At 39.2% G+C, this 21822-nt stretch overlaps 1 protein-coding gene and 1 pseudogene across 5 annotated transcripts in view; one reads left to right on the plus strand and one right to left on the minus strand.

Moving 5' to 3' along the window:
* Positions 1–1823: 1823 nt before the first annotated feature.
* Positions 1824–21822, plus strand: part of ADIPOR2 (adiponectin receptor 2) — a 99555-nt gene continuing 79556 nt past the window's right edge. For 2 of the 5 annotated variants that reach the window (XR_008492836.2, XM_054443198.2), the window contains exon 1: positions 1824–2042. The gene's annotated coding sequence lies outside the window, so the exon portion shown is untranslated. Of the gene's footprint in view, positions 2043–13738; positions 13836–21822 lie in introns of all 5 variants that reach the window. The other 3 variants (XM_054443196.2, XM_063672309.1, XM_063672308.1) reach the window with 2 other exon arrangements.
* LOC129009875 (protein SDA1 homolog) lies at positions 8042–8861 on the minus strand (annotated as a pseudogene).

Below are 21822 nucleotides of genomic sequence, written 5' to 3' on the forward strand. Positions count from 1 at the left end.
TTGTTTGTTTGTTTTTGAGACAGAGTCTTGCTCTGTCACACAGGCTGGAGTGCAGTGGCACGATCTCAGCTCACTGCAACTTCTGCCTCTCAGGTTCAAGTGATTCTCCTGCCTCAGCCTCCAGAGTAGCTGGGATTACAGGCACGCGCGACCATGCTTGGCTAATTTTTTGTATTTTTGTAGAGACGGGGTTTCGCCATGTTGGCCAGGCTGTTTTTGAACTCCTGACCTCAAGTGATCTGCCCGTCTCGGCCTCCCAAAGTGCTGGGATTACAGGTGTGAGCCACCGCGCTTGGCCTGGAAACCAGTCTTTAAGAGAAAGGGATGCAGGAAAGATTGGAGATCTTTGAAAAATCTCTTTTTAAAAAAATTATCTTTTTCGCTGTAGTTCTGTCACCTTTAGTAGACTCTTTATTAAGCCTAAGAATCTTATACTTCTTATCTCTGTTCTATGTGAGTTGGTATAACGGGTCAAATTCGCAATCCAGAAATGCTTGTATTGTTTCTGATGTGCTGAGGAGGTGTACAATTGTCTTCCTTGATTTCAACCTCAAAAGCTTTATATCTTTACCTGGGAACATAGAAGTCATTATTATTATGTCTTTCACAAATTATGTAAACTTAAAAAATTATATTTTCAATGTAAACCACTCCTTGGAGGAAATTAGTTCCTTTAACATTTATTTCCTAATTTTAATTTCTACTAGTTTTATCTCTTTCAAGCTTAAATGAGTGGGCCTTAGTTCTGTGTTATTGCCATCTTAATCATGTTCTTTGTGATTTTAGTAGCTTTACTTTTTAAAACTTACATTTCCATAATGAAGACTTCTGTATTTTTGTTTTTTTCGTCATATATCCTACTCCAGCTCCCTCAAGACCTGTCAGCTTTTCCCTGCACCCTTTGTTATCTCTTGCTGTGGTCCAACGGGAAGGACAGTAAGCCATGGGCACAGACTTTCCCTAAATCGTATGGATTTCCTTTAGTCAATAACAAGAATTTTGATAGTTAAGGCATTTACGCCTTAAGAATGTGATAAATTCCCCCTCCTACTGAATGTAAAGAACTATTTTTCTATGCAGACTAACTCTTATATTCACTTTTCTTATAGAATAAGTATGTAACCAAATCTGTTCTTGGCTTCTAAGAAGTTAGAACTCAATGTAAAGCTGACTTGTAGAAAATTACTTACTCATTCCGGGTAAATGGACGCAGGTATTTAGTGCTTAAGTAGGTTCTGATATACCATTACATTAACATCATTTTAAAAATCGCTCTGAATTATATGTATTTTAAGAGTGACTGGGTTTTTTAAAAAATAGAAGTGGTAGAGCATAAATCATAATCTTTAATAAGGTAATAAAAGGCAAACATTATTGCTCTGGGCAAAACTTGGCTAATGCTTTTGGATTTATTTCCTAAGTCTTCACAGACGACGCTCCGCATCCTATCAGCCCTTGGCAGAGACACACGATCCAGCCTAAATCCTCAAATTCTGGCTCTTGCCCAAAGTGTGTAGCCAGTATCCATAGAGACTGCGAAAAGCATCCGCGAGCCGGGGCGGCCCCCTCCTCCTCAGCTCCAAATTGCTTCCTTTTTCAGTGGGAGGAAAAAACTCCGAGGAGTTGTGTGAGTGCCTAAGGAGCGCACGCTCCTGGGTCCCTCAACGCCCAGTATAGTTTTCGCTAAGTTCCTGGCCGAACCACAGCTCCCACGATGCACCCAGGTTCTAGAGCGGTCAGAGGGGCAGCTTCCGGTTTAGGACAGCGCGGCTGCGCACGGCGTGTGGTCTTATTGGTTTAAACCGCCTCGTGCGATGCGCGTCACGGCGACGTGCGGTCGTGGGGGCGGGGAGACGCGGCGGCGGCGGTCGCTGTCGCGGCGGCGCGAGCGCGATTCCAGAAGCGGCATCGCGGCGGCGGCAGCGGCGGCGGCTACACCGGGCTTGGCCCCTTCCCTCCTCCGTTCCCCCCTCCTCCCCCCTCCCCTCAGCGGTGGCTCCCAAGAAGTCGGAGACACGCGGCGAGGCGGCGACGGGCTCTGGGTGAGGGTCTCTGGAGTGTGGGCGCCGTTTCCTGGGCGCAGAGGGAGAGCCTGGGGTCGGGGGGAGGCGAGAGCTGAGGGGGCGAATGTCCCTGGCGCGGGCGGGAGAGCGCGCTCTCGGCCCGGCCCGCAACTTGATCCCTAAGTCTGACCTGCCGCCCGGCGCGCCTTGGCCTGAGGGGCGGTCGTGTGGGGACCTGGAGCCGCCCTCCTTGCGACCGCTGTCGGAGGAGTCCGGCGCCCACTGCCGCCCTCGCCTCGCCTCTCGCGGTGGAGGGTCGGAGCCTGCTGCCCTCCGCTCACCTTCGGGTGCAGTTGCTCCAGCTCCCTGCCCGCGGAGAGGATCTCCCCGCCCTTCTTCGTCTCTCGTCTGTTTTTATCACTTCTAGGAATTTCTTTGGTGGAAGCTTGGGATGGGCTCTCAGCGCTACTTTCACAGTGACTGGGGTGGGGAGAGTTCCCTCACCTTTCTCAGGTGGCGCGTCGGGCAGCCTGCTTGGTACCTTGAGTTCTGTTTTCCCAAGCCCCCGTCCGTCAGTGTTCGCTTCTTTTAAAATTACCGATAACAGGGTTATAAATCAGTTTTTAGGGGGTTCGGAGAGAGTTTGGGTTGGAAACTGTTAGCTCTTTTTTCCTCTTGGCTTTTGATCTTGATTTAAACGTTTGCCTCTGAAATTTTGACAACTTCATAAGATGGTCCAAAAGTGAATTTTGGTAGAAAGATTTAAATGCACAATTGGGATTTTATGGGGGTACGGTGACTTCATTGCAGGTTGTTGACTTTTTTTTTTTTTTAAATAAGGTGTTCTTTTAATTTTTCGACTCTGGGTTTCTGAGACTTGGTTATTGTCCCCCATTTCTGTTCCAAAAGCAGACTTTTTTTTTTTTATCACCCCTTCCCCTCACCCAGAGAATCCCTTTAAACGCCAAGAAATCTGTCATAACATTTAGCATTATTTGATCACAAAACTTTTCCAAATGAAAACTAAAAATTCCTTCAGAAAAAAGCATCCGTCTACCCATAGCATTATTTTTTGGGCGGAGATTATACGTCTTGTCAGTTCTGAAAGTTTGAAGTGACCTCTTACCAAAGGCCACCCTTATGTCTCCTTAAACGACTCTTAGGTAATTCCTAGATGTTTTCATCCGTTCTTATAAATTTGTTGTCAGAGTGCTGATTGTGATGATCTGTAACTAAAATTATTTCATCAGTAAAGATTTCCACACGTGGCAGCTGCTTGTTGGTGAATTATGAAATTTGAAAAAATTGCAAATTAAATGTGAAAGGCATATTTCTTTTAACTTCTGATTGTAACTCTGCCCACCAGTATACGTTCCTATCTGGACTTTGGTCTGCTTAGCAGATTTCCTCTTTTCACTTGGCACTAGGAATGAAAGTAGGATTTCCAGAGCCTAAAAGAGAGTTTTTTTTTTTTTTCTATCCCTAGGCTCCTTGTATGAATTTATAAATAAATGATTTTTTTTCTATCAGTAGTATCAATTTAGCTGGTGCACTTTTTTTTTTAGTATAAATCACATTTTGTTTCCTAAAATGAAAATAATTTTGTTTTATTCTTTATTTCAGGGATTGACAGATTTTAAAGCCTGCAGGCCAAGTCCTGCCAGTTGCCTCTTTTTGTAAATAAAGATTTGATTAGGCCTGGTGCGGTCGCTGACGCCGGTAATCCCAGCACTTTGGGAGGTCGAGGCGGGCAGATAACCTGAGATCAGGAGTTTGAGACCAGCTTGGCCAACATGGTGAAACCCCGTCCCTATTAAAACTACAAAAATTAGCCGGGTGTGGTGGCGCACGCTTGTTATCCCAGCTGCCCGGGAGGCTGAGGCAGGAGAATCGTTTAAACCCGGGAGGTGGAGGTTGCAGTGAGCCAAGATTGCGCCATTGCACTCCAGCCTGAGCAACAAGAGCGAAACTCCGTCTTAAAAAAAGAGGAAGAAAAAAGTTTTTATTAGAACATAGCCATATGCAGTCGTTTAGGTATTGTCTGTGGTTTCTTTTGGGGTACAGCAGCAGAGTTGAGTAGTTGTGCCAGAGAGCCATATGGCCTGTAACACCTAATATTTATTTACTATGTGGACCTTAATATAAAAAGTTTGCCGAGCTCCATTAAAAATGATACGTAGTCAATGTCGAAAAATTTAAATGAGTCAGAAAATTGTAAAGGAGAAAGTAAAAGTTATTTACAAGTACACCACTTGGGGATTTTTTTGTGTGACTATAGAATCTGTTGGTGATTGTTTTTTATATAAATTAGCTCAAGTTGATAAATGTTGGTTTGTAATCTGCTTTTTTTTTTGTTCGTTTTGTTTTTTGAGACGGAGTTTCGCTTTTGTTGCCCAGGCTGGAGTGCAATGGCACGATCTTGGCTCACTGCAACCTCCGCCTCCCAGGTTCAAGCAATTCTCCTGCCTCAGCCTCCCGAGTAGCTGGGATTACAGGTGTGCGCCACCCAGCCCGGCTAATTTTTTTTTTTTTTATTTATTTTTAGTAGAGACGGGGTTTCACCATGTTGGCCAGGCTGGTCTCGAACTCCTCAGGGGATCCACCTGCCTCACCCCTCAAAGTGCTGGGATTACAGGTGTGAGCAACCGTGCCCAGCCCTGTAATCTGCTTTTTTAAAAAGTATTTCATTATTTGTATTTGGGTTTTGATTGCTTTTGTATTTTCTGCATTGGAGGTCTTTCTAGAGAGGGGCTTATGAACCGAGTTTTCCTGATTAGTCTTACCAGTCAAGATTTAAAAAGAAAATCCAGGAATAATAATAAATGCTTGGTAATGAAGATGCTGGGTAACATTTATTGAGCACTTACTATGTACTAGACAATTTCCACTACTTTATGTGTATTAAATTATTTAATTGCTGTGGCAGCTCTGTGAGTGTATACTATAATTTCTGTTTTACAGGTGAGGAAACTAAGGCAAGGAGAAAAATCAAGTAACTGTTGGAAGTTTATCAGCTAGCAAATGGTGGAGCTAGGATTTGATTTCATGCAGTCTGATTTGAGAAACCCAAATTCTTAACAATATGCTACAGAGCCTCTACTTACATTATTGCTCAGTGTAGAAAGTTTAGACAGTCCAGAGATAATACGGTCATCCGTTGGTGTCTGTAGGGATTGCTTCTAGGACCTTTGGTGGATACCAAGATCCACAGATGCTCAAATTTCTCATATAAATGGCATAGTATTTGCATATAACCTGTGCATATCCTCCCAAATACTTTATATCATTTCTAGATTACTTATAATACCTAATACAATATAAATGCTATGTAAATAGTTGTTATACTGTATTGTTTAGGGAATAAAGACAAGAAAAAAAGTCTGCATGTTTCAAATACAGATGCTATATTAAACTTTTTGGATCCAAGCTTGGTTGAATCCACAGACATAGAGCCCATGGATATGGAGGGCCAACTGTGTAATGTAAAAAAATTCCTTCTCATGTGCTAGTTTCCAGTTTCATCCTTTGTAGGTAACCATGGGCAAAAGTTTGATACAGGTCTTTTCACCTCTCTTTGTGTGCATATACAAGTAATTATTTGCAAATTTGTCTGCATATTCAGAATTTAAAAATTACACTTTTTTTTAGCAGCTTTAGATGTACAGAAATTTGAGCCGATAGCCCAGAAAGTTCCTATATTCCCTTCCCTCCCCTCGTTTCTCCTATTGCGAACATCTTGCATTAATTTGACACATTTATTGCATTTGATGAGCCCATATCAATATGTTGTTATTTATTAGTCCATAGTTTACATAGGGCTTATTCTTTGTGTTGCAGTTTTTTTTTTTTTTTTTTTTTTTTAAGATCTCACTCTATCTCAGGCTGGAGTGCACTGGTGCCGTCATAGCTCTGCAGCCTCGACCTCCCGGGCTCAAGCGATCCTCCCAATTTAGCCTCCCAAAGTGTTAGGGTTACAGGCATGAGCCACTGCACTTGGCTGAGAGTTGTTTTTTACAAAAATGGGATCAAGCCCAGTGGTGGCTTGTGCCTGTAGTCCCAGCTACTTGGGAGGTTGAGGTGGGAGGATTGCTTGAGGCTAGCAGTTTGAGACCAGTCTGGGCAACACAGCATGACTCTGTCTCTTTAAAAAAAAAAAAAAAAAAAAGTGGGCTGAGGGCGGTGGCTAACGCCTGTAATCCGTGCACTTTGGGAGGCCAAGGCAGGTGAATCACCTGAGGTCAGGAGTTCGAGACCAGTCTGGCCAATATGATAAAACCCCATCTCTACTACAAATACAAAAAAAAAAAAAATTAGCTGGGTATGGTGGTGTGCGCCTGTAATCCCAACTACTCAGGAGGTTGAGGCAGGAGAATCGCTTGAACCTGGGAGGCAGAGGTTGCAGTGAGCCGAGATTGCGCCACTGCACTCCAGCCTGGACAACAAGAGCAAAACTCCATCTCAAAAAAAAAAAAAAAAAAAAAGACGAAACCAGTCATTAAGCAGTCATTCACCTTTTTTGGTGGTTTTCAGGATATAGTGCTTTTGGACTTTCTAATGTAAACATTCTTGATTTACTAATTTTCAGATTAATGACAATTTATTTTGGGAATGGAAGGCTGGCTTGGATGTTACTTTTTCTCTCTCTTTTTCTATTTTTCTGTTTTATTTTATTTTTTTACATGTACCTCGTAGTGGCAGCAGCTTTTCCCCAAAGGAATGCTTATTTTTTTGGACTGGACATTTTGGCTATACCTAATCATCAAAGTTCTTCTTTTTTCTCTTTATTTCTGGATTTGGAAAATGGATTCATTTTGGTTTTCTTCTTCATAAATTCTTTTTGGTCTGTCCAGCCATTGCAGTTGCTAGTCATGTCTCTTTGTCAGACTTTGGCTTTTTATGACGGTCATCAATGTTAGAAAAAATTACTTGCTGTTTATCACTGTCTATTTCAATACATTTCCTCTTGGGCTTTCTCTGGGGTCAGCATTGAATTTTTCCTTAGTTGAGCCATGCAGATTTTCTAGAAGTCATCCTTTAGTTTGGCTTTTTACTCCTCCATGGGTGCTGTTCAGCTTCTAGGAGATTTCTTGCAGTTTCTACTCGTCAACAGATTCACCAGCAGCACCCTCCTCCTCACTGAGACTGGTGCTTCCCCACCCATCTTTATCATTTTTGGCCTTCTCTTTTTCTTTCTCTTTTCTTTTTTCCTTCTTTTTTTTTTTTTTTTTGGTTACAGGGTCTTACTCTGTTGCCCAGACTGGAGTGCAGTGGTGCAATTGTAGTTTACTGCAACCTCCGCTTCATGGGCTCAAGTGATCCTCCCACTTCAGCTTCCCAAGTAGCTGGGATTACAGGCATGCACCACCATGCCTGGCTAATGTTTGTATTTTTTGTAGAAACAGGGTTTTGCCATGTTGTCCAGGCTGGTCTTGAACTCCTGGCCTCGAGCGATCCTCCTCCCTCAGCCTCTTGAATAGCTGGATTTAACAGGCAGGAGCCATTGTCCCTGGCCATATTCTTGCACTCTTGATTTTACTGGGGCCTCTGTCAGCTTACCCTGGAATTTATTATGCATCATCTGAGGATTTGGAAGAACTGAATCACAGTTACAGTAGACAGCATCATATTCTTATCCTTGTGTGTTTTATACTGGGACAGGTCTTGAGGAAGTTCATCTGTCATGGCTAGGGAACATTGAGCTATTACCTATTATAGCACTGATTTGGACTGTCATGCCTAAAGTTCTTGTTCATAACATCATGGTTGGTCACAGTCATGAGCAATAACTGAGTGATCTCTGGGACTAACAGGTGATGAAATACATGTTTAGCAAACAGTGATTTCTGTTACTTCTCTGTGGTGCAGCAGCAGAAATTTTGCCCAAAGGCATAGAAGTTAGAGGGCTTATGAATTTCTACCAATCTGGAAATAAGATTTATGAGCATCATGTTACTTCAAACCTCTGCTTAGAGATTTCTAGCTGTGTGCTTCAGGAGTGTTTTGGTAAAACTTTGAGGATCATGAATAAAGCTAATAGCTTAAAAGTTAAACACGTTGAGTTTTTTCTTCTTTTGTTTCTCGGGCACTTTTCATAACATTTTCAGTGTTTTGTGTTTGGAGCCACTCTTCCCAGTGACATGCTGCACTAGTATGTCTCTTGTCACTTTATCCTCAGATTCTGAGTCTGTCCTATTTGTTTCTCTTCTTCATCTTATCCTAGGAAGAATGTCAAGGTGGCAACCAATATCTCGAAACATGCAGTTGTGATGACATTGACAGTTTTGGCATCAGTCAAGATGTTTCTTGTAGAGTTCAGTCATAACATCCAAAGATATCTTGGCTGCAGTTACATTGCTGTCTCTTAACACGGTGTATATGAAATTCTGCAGTACTGTATCTACTTTATTCTTGTGTTTTACAGTTATATTCTTGCTATCAGTCACAACATGAGTATGTAAAGTCTCAAAAGCTTATTATGGCAACTTGGAAGTTCAAAGAAGAGCTCTAGCAAACTTGATGGATGGATATGATACTTCTCAGCAAGATCAAAGCTTTGCAAAATGTTATTAGATGATTTTGATTCAAGACAGTACAGTATAATTGTAGGAAAGTAGATCTTTTAGCTCTTGAGGAAAGTTACTTAGATGTTCTTGGTAACAGTGACCAATCTGTGCCATAAATATCACCAGCTCTGTCAATTCTTTGCCGGGTTTATTGGTTTTAATTTGAGAATCTCCATATTGGATTTGTAGTGCATATAGTACTGCTGTAGAAACCCTTTAATGTCAGCCAGTGGCTCCACTTTATTAGATTCTGTAACTGCTGCTTGTTACTGGGCAGCTAGTTTCTGCAGGACATGTTGGCTGTAGACTGGATCCACAGTGAGTAGTTCTCAGAGAACCCGTACTGCTGACATTTGCAAACCCATTTCAGCTATGGTGTGGAATTGTGGCGTTGTACTTCTGAATGTGACCAGAAACAGCGTTTGGGAGCTCAGCAGGTGGTGCTGTCTTGGCTGATTGTGTGTGTGTGTGTGTGTGTGTGTGTGTGTGTGTGTGTATTTTATTTAATTTCTGAGACAGGGTCTTGCTCTGTCACCCAGGCTGGAGTGCCATGGCACAATCACGGCTCACTGCCCTCTCGAACTCAAACAAACAGTCCTCCCAACTGAGACTCCCACGTAGCTGGGACTATAGATGCACGCCAGGCTAATTTTTGCATTTTTAATAGAGACGAGGTTTTGCCATGTTGCCCAGGCTGGCCTTGAACTCCTGGACTCAAGTGATCCTCTTTGCCTTAGCTTCTCAAAGTGCTGGGATTATAGGCATGAGCCACCATGCCAGGCCCTGTGTGTTTGTTTTTAAAATTAATATTTGTGGCTTACTTTACATCTGCATCTACTCTCTTCTTTTTAGTAGTTCTCTAGTGTAGTATTATTAAATGGATATTCTATAACTTAATACTGCTCTTATTGATGGATATTTAGATTATATAAATGGATTGTAAATTGTCCATACATTTTATGTATATTTATTGCAAGCTAATTCCCCTTTAGTAATTTTGTAATAGTTGAAGAAAACACATTTTTCATTTTGATGTGTATTATCAGACTGCCATCCAGAAACGTCACAGCAATGTAAACTCTTACCAGAAATGTGGGTGGGGTCTAGCTTCTCTGTGTCATTACAAATTAAAAAAAAAAATTCATTTATCTGATAGGAGGTTAAGCATTTGCAGTATATTCTGTCTAACTGGGAGATGTGCTTTGTTTCAATAGCATTCTTTTAAAGTTGATTTACTATTACTTCAGGTGGAGCATGCATTCTGTTCCTGGGCCTCCCTTAGGTGGAGCTGCTCCACCTATTTACGTTCTCTGCTTGGCTCTTGAAAGCATATGGTTTTGTTATCACTGATCAAAAAGAATCTGGGTGCCTGCCTAATAGACTATATATTTCTTGAGGGTAAGGAACGTGTAACTTTCTTGATATCTACTGGCAGGTCTGGTATATAGCAGGTGGTAAGTAAATGGTCTTTTAAAAACCTAAATTGGTTCATGAACCAATAACTGTTGGGGTTACTGCTGAGTGAAGCAGTAACTGTTGGGGTTACTGCTGAGTGAAGTGCTTTAAAATATTTTCAAATTGTGGAATACAAACTTGAAAAACTGCAGTGCATGCTGGGCGCGGTGGCTCAGGCCTGTAATCCCAGCACTTTGGGACGCCAAGGTGGGCGGATCACCTGAGTTTGGGAGTTCGAGACCAGCCTGGCCAACATGGCGAAACCCCCGTCTCTACTGAAAATACTAAAACAAAACAAAACAAAACAAAAACAAAAATTAGCCAGGCATGGTGGCCACTGCTTGTAATCCCAGCTACTTGGGAGACCGAGGCAGGAGAATCACTTGAACCCGGGAGGCAGAGGTTGTGGTGAGCTGAGATCGCACCATTGCACTCCAGCCTGGGCAACAAGAGCGAAACTCCATCTTAAAAAGAAAAGAAAAACTTCAGTATAAAATTGTCACTTTGGCGTATGTTGTCTCTCATCTTTCATCTCTAAAATGAGTTAAATAGGACGAACTGATATCTTAGGACCTGTTAGGAAATAATTAGCCTATTTTATAAGTACATTTGGTATTTAGAAATTGGAAGTTGAGGAATTTATTAAAAAGGGGATTTGTTTAACATTACTTATGGTTTTGAGTTTTCTGGATTGGAGTATACCATGTGTTAGAAGGGGATATATGTTGGCTAATGATATTATAGATTGGCTTAATTAGACAAGTGTCCAGACAGTAGGAAAAGGGAAGCTAAATTCCGAGAATTGCCAGATTATCTTCAGGCATGGGAAAAATAACTGGAAAAGGACACTTAAGTTTTTTAGTGGAAGACTACAACAAAATGGTATTTTCTTTATAACTGACTGATCATATTACACATTCTTACTGGATTTATTGAATATAAGAATATTCTTATTTCCACAATATCTGTGTACTAGAAAACAAAAACAAAACATACAAAGCATATAGTCTTAAAAGGGGCAAAATTAGTTAGCTTATTACACTTTGGCCATTTAGGCCTTTCTTTTGTATGTTTGTTGTTAGTATATCAGCTGATTATTTTTCATTGACAACATATTCACTTGTATGCTGTTTTGAAATTAAGTTTAGTGAACATGTATGCCTAGTTGTATCCATATATCCATTCCTTTGGTTAAGGAGGATGTTTTTGTGGTAGGGGTTACATTATGAAAACTTCAGCAGAATGGAACAGAACGTTGACTTTATTTTCTTGAAATTTATTTTATCCTATTTCTTCCAGAAAGGATATCTGGTAACTTAAAATAAAAGATCTGGAAGTATAATAAAATATGTGTAAGAAAAAGAAATCAGGGAAAGGACAAAGCATGTATTCTTTTCCCAAGTGACAGCATAATTCAATGACTAAGAATAAAAATTGGGTTTGAATTTGCTTGGCAGTGAGGGTAAAAATGGAAGTATGGTAAAATACATAGCACTAAACTGAAAGGAGGAACAAGACCAATTTTTCAGGGGTGAAATCCTCTCTTCACAGATTTTTAAGAAACTATTTAAACTGGACATTATATAAAAGTGTTTTGTTGTTGTTAGTGGCCCTAGATAAAAAAAAAAAAAAAAAAGGTGAGGGCTAAGCATTAAGATTTCAAGCCAATGAAATACATTTTAGGGATTGATTTGAATTTAGGCTGCAGATGTATGTTTTATTTGGCCAATATAGGTTTTTTTTTTCTTAAAATATTTCAAACATACATGAGACTACAGAGACCAATATAATTAATATTCATATATTAACCATACAGCTGTAGCACATCTTAGCATGTTCCCATATTTCTCATTTTTTTGAGGAAAAAAATATCATGTACAGTTGAAGCAACTTCTTGGATTACAGTTTACTTTCTTCCCAGAAGTTAACTATTATTCTGAGTATGGTGTTGATCTTTTCTTTTTTTTTTTTTTTTTTGGAAACAGGGTCTCACTCTGTCACCCAGGCTAGAGTACAGGCGCATGATCATGGCTCACTGCAGCCCATCTCCTTTGCTCAAGCAGTCCTCCCACTTCAGCCTTCCAAGTAGCTGGGAACTCGGGTTTACACCACTGTGCCCAGCTAATATTTGTATATTTTGTAGAGATTGGGTTTCGCCTGTTGCCCAGGCTGGTCTCCTGTGCTCAAGCAGTCCAACCTCGGCCTCCCAAAAGTGCTGGGATTACAGGTGTGAGCCACCACTCCTGGCCTGATCATTTTTAATGCATGTTTTTATGTAATTACTACATGAGTATATATTCACAAACAAATCATAGTATTGCTTTGCATATTTTCAGATTTGATGTAAATGATGTATTCTGCCTATTCTATAATTTGTCTTTCATGAAAATTTTTTTGATTTATATGAAACTGCTGATACGTTACCATTTTGACCTCCAAAAATGACAGTTTTATATGGCCCACCCTAATAGTCATTACTTTTATCTGCTGTAAAATTATTTTCTATTATATGAATATAGCCAGATAAAATTTATTTATTCTCATGTTGATAGGCATTTAGATTGTTTCCAGGTTTTCATGTATTAAAAATAATGTTACATTGAACATTCCTTATTAGGAATCATTGTGCTTACATTTAAGATTTTTGGCAAGTTTTAAAAACTGCATGTTGTGGCCAGGCACTGTGGCTTCAGCCTGTAATATCAGCACTTTGGGAGGCTGAGGTGGGTGGATCACCTGAGGTCAGGAGTTTGAGGCCAGCCTGACCAACATGGTGAAACTCCATCTCTCCTAAAAATACAAACATTAGCTGGGTGGGGTGGCGGGTGCCTGTAATCACAGCTACTCAGGAGGCTGAGGCAGGAGAATCGCTTGAATCTGGGAGGCAGAGGTTGCAGTGAGCCGAGATCATGCCATTGCACTCCAGCTTGGGTGACGAGCGAAACTCCATCTTAAAAAACAAATGAACAAACAAAACCCTCGCATGTCGTGACTCCCTAATGGATTGTGAAATCAATTTAGGAATTAGAAAAGTATCAGGTTGTATTGCAAACAATAAGGATAAAATGTTTTGTGAAATTTTTATTTCTGTGTGTATGTATGTGGTTATTAAGTTTGAAATGAAGCCCTCTATGGTGAATTACCCAGAATTGCAATTATTGGGCTGAAGATTTTGGAGGTTATGGGAATTTTTTTAGCTGTATTGGATATTGTCAAATTTGCTGTCACTTTGCATATTTTAGCACTAGAGTATGAGAATTTGCTATCTTCCGATTGTTATGATTCATGGCATTGTCAGATTTTTTACATGTTTACAAATCAGATGAGTGTGAAATGGTACCACATTGTCTTAATTTTTATTTTTGATTATGGGGTTGAGTATGTTTTCAAATGTTAGGTGACTATTCAAGTGTTTGTTTCTTGAATTGGCTGTTCTTTTCCTTCCACAGCCATTTGGGTGGTCTTTCTAAATTGATTTTAGAAAGTTTTAAGTTCGTTACATACTTTGATTATGTTTGTTAAGTGAATTGCAGCTGTCTTTTCTCAGTCTGTGTGGCTTATCTCTTAACTTTTTATATGGTTTGTTTTGTTAAATAGAAATGATTATTATAAAATATATCACTATTTTCTTGTTTGTGTTTTATTTAAGAAATCTGGGGTGATCACTCTGTGGTTCTCCTCATGCACATGAATAAATTTGTTACTTCATTTCTTCAGTTGATCTCCCTTTTGTGAGGTGGTTTTTAAGTGAACCATTAAAGAGCAAAGGAGAAGTTTTCCCGTGACTCCCACACTGCTATTCAAAACTTCCTGGGTTAGTAAGCCTTCTTGTGAATTGTCTTTAAAATGTTTATTAAAAACTCTTAGGAGCTCTCATATAAAGTCTTAAATTTGTGTACAAAGATGCTTTCTGACATTGCTTGACTAGTGAAGAAAGTTAAAACAATCTAAATGTTAAAAAATATTATATGTATCCAGACTTCAGAATTTTTTTGTAGACATTAAGAGAATAAGCTAGAGCTATACATTGTGACATGAAAATGCCTACTATATACTAGTTAAGTTTTTTAAAAAGTATATTACAGAGTAAATATGCACAGTATAATCTTACAGTGCAAAATTTTTGCAGGCACATATGTATATGATATATGCAATCTATGCATATAGAAGGGTCTGAAAATATATAATAGTTGCCACTGGAGTGGTATGTGGGTTTGTGTTGCTTTAATTTTTTTCAGTACACATTTAGACAAAAGTAGAAAACAATTTAAAAGAAATTTGGCTGGGTGTGGTGGCTCATGGCCGTAATCTCAGTACTTTGGGTGGCTGAGATAGGAAGTTTGCTTGAGCCCAAGGGTTTGAGACCAACCTGGGCAACAGAGTGAGACCTGTCTCTACAAAAAAATTAAAAAATTAGCCAAGTGTGGTAGTGCGTGCCGGGACTGAGGTGGGAGGATAGCTTGAACCTGGGAGGTCAAGGCTGCAGTGAGCTGTGATTGAGCCACTGCACTCCAGCCTGGGTGACAGAGCGAGACACTGTCACACGAATAAATAAATAAATAAATGGGAGAATCTTAATAACCTTGGAGTATGGAATAGATTTGTTTGTTTTTTTGTTTGCGACAGGGCTCAAGTTATCCTACCACCTCAGCCTCTCTAGTAGCTAAGACTAGAGGCATGTGCCACCACACATGATTAATTTAATTTAGTTTTGTGAGGACAGGATCTCACTATGTTGCCCAGGCTGGTCTCAAACTCCTGGCCTAACTGATCCTCCTGCCTCAGCCTCCCAAAGTGCTGGGATTACAGATGTGAACCACCGTGCCCCCACCAGTTTTTTTTTTTTATATGTATATTTGGGTCTTGATTCTACCTGGAAATTTTTTTTTTTTTTTGGTGTGTGATGTGAGGCAGGGATCAAATTTAATTTTATTATATGCATACCCAATAACCATATTACTGTTAACAGAGTGTTTTGAATTTTTGAGTTATAATTTTTAAAAGCAGCACATGGTTTCTTGTTAAGCACAATTACAGTCTTTTTGTCCTTCACCAGGCTGCTTCATATATTCAAGTTTGTGATCTCTGTGACCAGAGTGATATGATTGGTGGATTACTTGGTCCAGAAATAGAACCTAGAAGAGTAGATACAGAGTATATTTTGTAGGTCTCACTCAAATGTCATTTCTCTTACTATTTAAATAGAAATTAGATTGCACTTTCTTTCTTTAATAAACTTGCTTTCACTTAAAAAAGAAATTGGATTGCAGACAATTTGAGGGTATACATTAATGAGGAAACAGATTGCTGGTTTTTTGCATTGCTGGCTACAGACCTTGGAAACTAGAGAAGCACATGGTTGATTGATTGATATCTTGTTCTAAAACTTGAGCATACTTAAATGTATTTGGTCATCCAGCTATTATCACATATATATTCTAACGTTTGAGACTTTTAATTTTGACTTTAGGGGATGTATATCAATAAAGTTGTCTTAACTTTCTGAGGTGTTTGATATAAAACACTGTAAATCACTTAGTTTAAGTATGAAGACTATTTTTCTTTCCTCTTCAGAGGGTTTTTATTACACTTTTAGTCTAAGAAGTGTTGCTGCTGAGGCCTTCACATGTATGTTCTAAATTTTTCTTTTTTCTTTTTATTCCTTTTCTTTCTCATACTGGTGGTCAGAAGAAGGCCTTATGATTTAGTAGAATTGAGCAATATTGAGAAAGATTGTCGATACAAGTTTATTTTTAGATTTCTTAGACTTGTAAAATTGAGAAAGATAACTAACCACTTCCTTGAATTTTCCATTTGCAGCATTATAAAGCAAACAAACAAACAGACAAAAAGGCAAAACAGACTTGTGCTCTGGAGGGTAATATGTGAGATGAGATAGAGCCCTGAATGATTGTTATTTAATAATGGGAGAAAGGTGCTTTATCACTTCAAAGTAGGGTTTTGATTTTGCCTGAAAGGTTAACTGTACAGGCCACACGTTTTATCTGAACAGATTTTATTTTTGAAGTAGTTTAAACAGTGGATAATGTGCTATTATAGTACAGATGATTTATGGAAGGAAGTCTTTACATATTTGATATATTTTGGCACAAAATATATAATCCTAGATTTTTCAGGATTTCCCTGACTATAATATTTAGAACTGTTGTTCCTTGTATTAGCATTTTTATGTACAGATTGAGCATCTCTAATCCAAAAATCTGAAATCTGAAATCTGAAATGCTTCCAAACCTGAAACTTTTCGACACCACAAGTGGAAAATTCCACACCTGACTTCCAGTGACAAGTTGCAGTCAGAACTTTGTTTCATGCACACAATTACAAAACATTGTATAAAATTACCTTCAGGCTATGAAACAAATGCATTTTGTGTTTAGACGGGTTATATCCCCAAGATATTTTATTATGTATATACAAATATTCCAAAATCTGAAAAAATTCCAAATCCAAAACACTTCTGGGTACTAATCTTTGTTTCAAAAACAATAGTCATTATTATAGATCTTGGGAAATGAGGATAACCGTTGTAATATGGCTGTAAAAGAGTTGTAGAAAGACTTTTCTCCTTTAAAGACATCGTGTTTTTAGCTTTGACCACTACCAGTGGTTATAATGCATTGTTTGTGCCTTTATTGAAGTCCTATAAGATGGTGGTAAAAGCATGGACTTTGAAGTCAGATAGATAAAGATTTGAATTCAGGGTCTTCCACTTAAGTTTGTGTTTTGATGAATTGCTTGATCTCCATGAACCTCATTTCTTCATCTATAAAATGGGACCCCACTTGATAAGGATTGTTGGAGATGATAGGTGAAGGGTCAACTACTGGGCCTTGTTCCAAGTTGTCTTCAGTAGTGAAGTAACAATTCACCTTCTCCTACAGAGAGATAACATCATGATGTGGGAAGAAGGGAACTACTTACTTTTGTGGGAGGCAGTGTTGTATAATAGGCCATTTCTTGCTTCTCTGTTTTGTACGTTGTGTAACCTTAGGGAGATTATCCAGAAAGTTTTACCCTCAGTCTTCTCATTGGTAAATAGAGATAATGCTACCTATGTAACAGCAGAGTTTTAAAGCTAAATGAGAATGTTTATAAAAGCTCACCTTATCTGGCACATGGTAACATGGTAACTTCTATTAATACATTTTTATGGTGATAAGCAATAATATTGTGCTTCTGAAGTAGGTCACAAGAGGGGCTTTTGGTTGGAGAAACCAGAATGGTTATGAATTAGTCCGTGTTTACTTTGAGGGAGTAAAGACTAGGGAGTATTCATTGAAGGAAGACTGTTTAGGAGGCTGCTATTACTTGGCTAAAATACAAATAATGTGACTCAAATAATAGTTTCTCAAAATTTTGTGTAATCTAGGCCTATGTAAATAAACTTTACTGTTGTTTTATTAGGATTTAAAATCAACTTTATTGAAGTATAATTTAAACAACGAAATATACTCATTTTAGGGGTGCAGTTAGATGACTTTTGATAACGCACATACCCAGATAACCATCACCCTAATCAAGGTAATAGAATTTCTGTTATCTCCAAAACCTTCCTCGTGTCCCTAACAGTTAGTGCACCACACCCCTCCCCTCCTCTGGTTCAAGGAAACCACTGATTTGCATACATTCATTTTTGTCTCTTAGAATTTCATGTAAGTGGGCTGGATAAGGTGGCTCATGCCCATATTTCCATCACTTTGAGAGGCTGAGGTGGGAGGATCTCTTGAGCCAGGAGTTCGAGGCTGCAGTGGGCCAGGATCACACCACTGCAGTCCAGCTGAGTGACGGTGTGAGACCCGGTCTCAAGAAAAAAACTTCGTGTGTGTAAATGGAATCATACTGTACGTATTCTTTAATGCATGGCTGCTTTCACTCCGCATGTTTTTGAGAGTCCTCCAGGTTGCTTTGTGTTCCAGTAGTTTGTTGCCTTTTATTGCTGAGTAGTATTCACTGTGGTATGGCTATACCACAGTTTGTTTCTTCATTCACCTGATATTTGGGTTTCCAGTTTTTGGCTATTATGATTAAAGTGGCAATGAACTTGATGTACAAGTCTTTTTGTGGACTTAAGTTTTTATTTCTCTTGGGCAAATAGGAGTAGAATAGCTGAGTTATATTTTGCAGTGTATATTTTGCAGTTTCTTAATAAGTTAAACAGTTTTGCAAACTGATTGTGCCATTTTATCTTCCTGTAATCTCATTTATGTTATATGCTGTGTTTTTAATTTTAACTTTTTTTTCAGTGTGAATTGATATCTTATTGCGGTTTTAATTTACATTTTTCTTTTTAAAAGTTTTGTTTTTTGTTTTGAGACAGGGTCTTGTCTGTTGCCCAGGTTGATGTGATCCTGGCTCACTGCAGCCTTGACTTCCCAGGCTCAAGGAATCTTTCCACCCCAGCCTCCCAAGTAGCTGGGACTACAGGTGCATGCCATCACATCCAGCTAATTTTATTTTGTAAAAATTTTTATGTAGAGACGAGATCTTGCTATGTGCCCAGGCTGGTCTTTAAATCTGGGGCTCAAGTGATCTTCCCACCTCAGTCTCCCAAAGTGCTGGGATTATAGGTGTCAGCCACCATGCCTCGCCTTATTTGCATTTTTCTGATAGCAAATGATGTTGAACACTTTTTCATGTGTTCATTGGCCATTTGTATATCCTTTTATTAGATGAGGTGTCTAATTCTTAATTCGTTTTTAAAAAAGTTTTTAAAAATTACTGAGTTACAAGTTCTTTGTATGTTGTGGATACAAGTACTTTGTCAGCCGTGTGAATTTTGAATATACAGTCAGCCCTCCTTGTCTGAGGGTTCCACATCCACGGATTTAACGAATCTAAGATGGAAAATGTTTGGTAAAAAAATAACAATATGCGAATAAAAAATAATACAAATAAAAAATACAGTATAACAGCTATTTATATAGCATTTAATCATATTAGGTATTATAAATAATCTAGAGATTGATTTAAAGTATAAGGAAGATGTGCATATGCAAATATGGGTTTTTTTTTAAAATAAGGGACTTGAGCATCCTCGAATTTTGGTGTTCAGTTTTGGGTGGATTAGGAGGGTAGAGAGGGGTTCTTGAAACCAGTCCCCCAAGGATACCGAGAGATGACTATTCTTTTGTTCTGTGGCTTGCTTTTCATGTTCTTAACAGTCTTTGGAAGAGCAGATGTTTCTTAATTTTGTTGAGTCCAGTTTATCACTTTTTACTTATGGTTAGCGCTTTTTGTGTCTTAAGAAGTATTTAGCTACACCAAGGTTGTAAAGATTTTCACCTGTGTTTATTTTGGAAGCCTTACAGTTTTAGACATTACATTTAAGCCTATGATCTATTTCAAGTTAATTTTTGTGTAGGATGTGAGGTAAAAGTTCAGGTTCTCCTCTCCCATATGAATATCCAGTTGTTCAAGCACCATTTGGTAAAAAGACTATTCTTTCCTCATGTAATTACTTTGATCTTTGTTGAAAATCAGTTGTCCATAAATGAGTGGGTCTTTTTATTATTGCATTGATCTGTATACGTATACTTTTTTTTTTTTTTTGAGACAGAGTCTTGTTCTGTCATCCAGGCTGGAGTGCAATGGCACAGTCTTGGGTCACTGCAACATCCGCCTCCCAGGTTCAAGCGATTCTCCTGCCTCAGCCTCCCGAGTAGCTGGGATTACAGGCATGCACCACCATGCCCGGCTAATTTTCATATTTTTAGTAGAGACGGGATTTCACCATGTTGGCCAGGCTGGTCTCTAACTCCTGACCTCAGGTGATCCGCCTGCCTATACCTCCCAAAGTGCTGAATTACATGTGTGAGCCACTGTGCCTGGCCCTGCATATCTATACTTAGGCCAGTACTACACTTGATTACTGTAGCTTTATGGTAAATTTTGGTTACTCTAGATTCTTTGCATTTCCATAAATTTTGGTATTAATAGTGTCAGTTTCTATTAAAAAGCCTGCTGGAATTTGTTTGTGTTGTATTAAGTATACAGATCATTTGGGAGAGAATTGTCATTTAAAAAATATTGAGTCTTCTGGTCCTTGAAAATGGTGTATCTTATTATTTTTTAAGGTTCTTTATTTTCTCTCAGCAGTGTTTTGTAGTTTTCAGTGTAGGACGTGTTGGACATCTTTTATTGGATTTATTCCAAATTATTTTAAGTGCTTAAATGGGAATTTTTTTAAAGTTTCATTTTTTCCAGTTTGGTGCTAATATGTAGATTACAACTGATTGGTGGTCTCTCTAGCATGTAGAAATTCCTTAATAAGTAGTCAGATGGAATTTAATTTGTTCTCATTTAACTTTCTGGAGAAAATAATCATCTAAAAGAACAAAAGATTATCTCTGAATTTGAATGGGTTTTAAATTTGTATGACTATGTGGCTTATTTTAATTTCTCTGAATTTGAAACATAGAAGTACATTTGGATTTTATGGTAAAATATACAATATTGGATATAAGTGGAGACATGTAGAGATCATTCAACAGATGAGAGGATATAGCTATAGAAAAGCAGAATTGAAAATTTTTAGATGGTAAAATATTCAATATTTATATTAAATATAATATTTTAAAGTAGAAAGTGCTTGAGTAGTATGATTAAAAAGAGGAAACTTGTTTTCATTTGAATACATTTTGGCCTACAAGAATGTCTGTTACTGGCTTAAGTATTTTTCTTTGTATATACCGTCAGATGATTTACCATTTCCCAGCCAAACCTGATTGGTTGGCCCAGTACAACTCTCTTCTCTCTTTTAAGCTGTGTCCTTGATAGTATTTCTGTTCATCCTGCCTAGAAGATTGTGTTCTCACGCAGTTTTCTGTTGTTGGTTCCAAAACATGGTGTAAATGAGAGGATTGTAAAATGCGCCAATCAGCACTCCGTAAAAATGCACCAGTCAGTGCTCTGTGGCTAGCTAGAGGTTTGTAAAATGGACCCCTCAGCACACTGTAAAATGGACCAATCAGCGCTCTGTAAAATGGACCAATCAGCAGGACATGGGCAGGGACAAATAAGGGAATAAAAGCTGGGCACCCCAGCCATCAGCTGCAACCCAGTCTGGTCCCCTTCCATGCTGTGGAAGCTTTTTTCTTTCTCACTTCACAATAAATCTTGCTGCTGCTCACTCTTTGGGTCTGTGCCACCTTTAAGAGCTGTAACACTCACTGTGAAGGTCTGCGGCTTCATTCTTGAAGTTAGCGAGACCACGAACCCACCGGAAGGAACCAACTCTGGACACATCTTAGTGACCCAGATGGGACCATTGAACCCCTTTCGCTTGCTATTCTGTCCTATTTTTCCTTAGAATTCAGGGGCTGAACACCGGGGCACCTGTCGGCCAGTTAAAAGCAACTAACGTGGCCGCCAGACTAAAGACACGGGTGTTAGGCTGTCTGGGAAAGGGCTCTCTAACAACTCCCGACTCTTCAGAGTTGGGAGCGTTGGTTTGCCTGGAACCAGCTTCCTCTTTACCTGTACTTCTGGGCTGAGCCAAGGGTTGACAAGAGAGGAAAGCCATTCAGCTGCGGGGTCCCAACAAAAAGTTGGTTGACCCTGTAGCCATGAGGGGAACTCTGTAGGTCAGCCAAAGGTTCAGTGGGTCGGTCCAGGGGTCCTTGGTAGAAGTTGTTAGTTGAACTCATTTGGGTTTCCATTTATAAGACCATTTATAGCTTGATGGCATCGATCCTGGAGGAAACAAATTTGACAAGGAGGTTAAACATACAGGGCCTGAAGGCGAGTAATAGTAAGATGGCTGTTATGGGACCTAGAAAGGA

The sequence above is a fragment of the Pongo pygmaeus genome, chromosome 10 (assembly GCF_028885625.2).
Source record: "Pongo pygmaeus isolate AG05252 chromosome 10, NHGRI_mPonPyg2-v2.0_pri, whole genome shotgun sequence".
Lineage (NCBI taxonomy): Eukaryota > Metazoa > Chordata > Mammalia > Primates > Hominidae > Pongo > Pongo pygmaeus.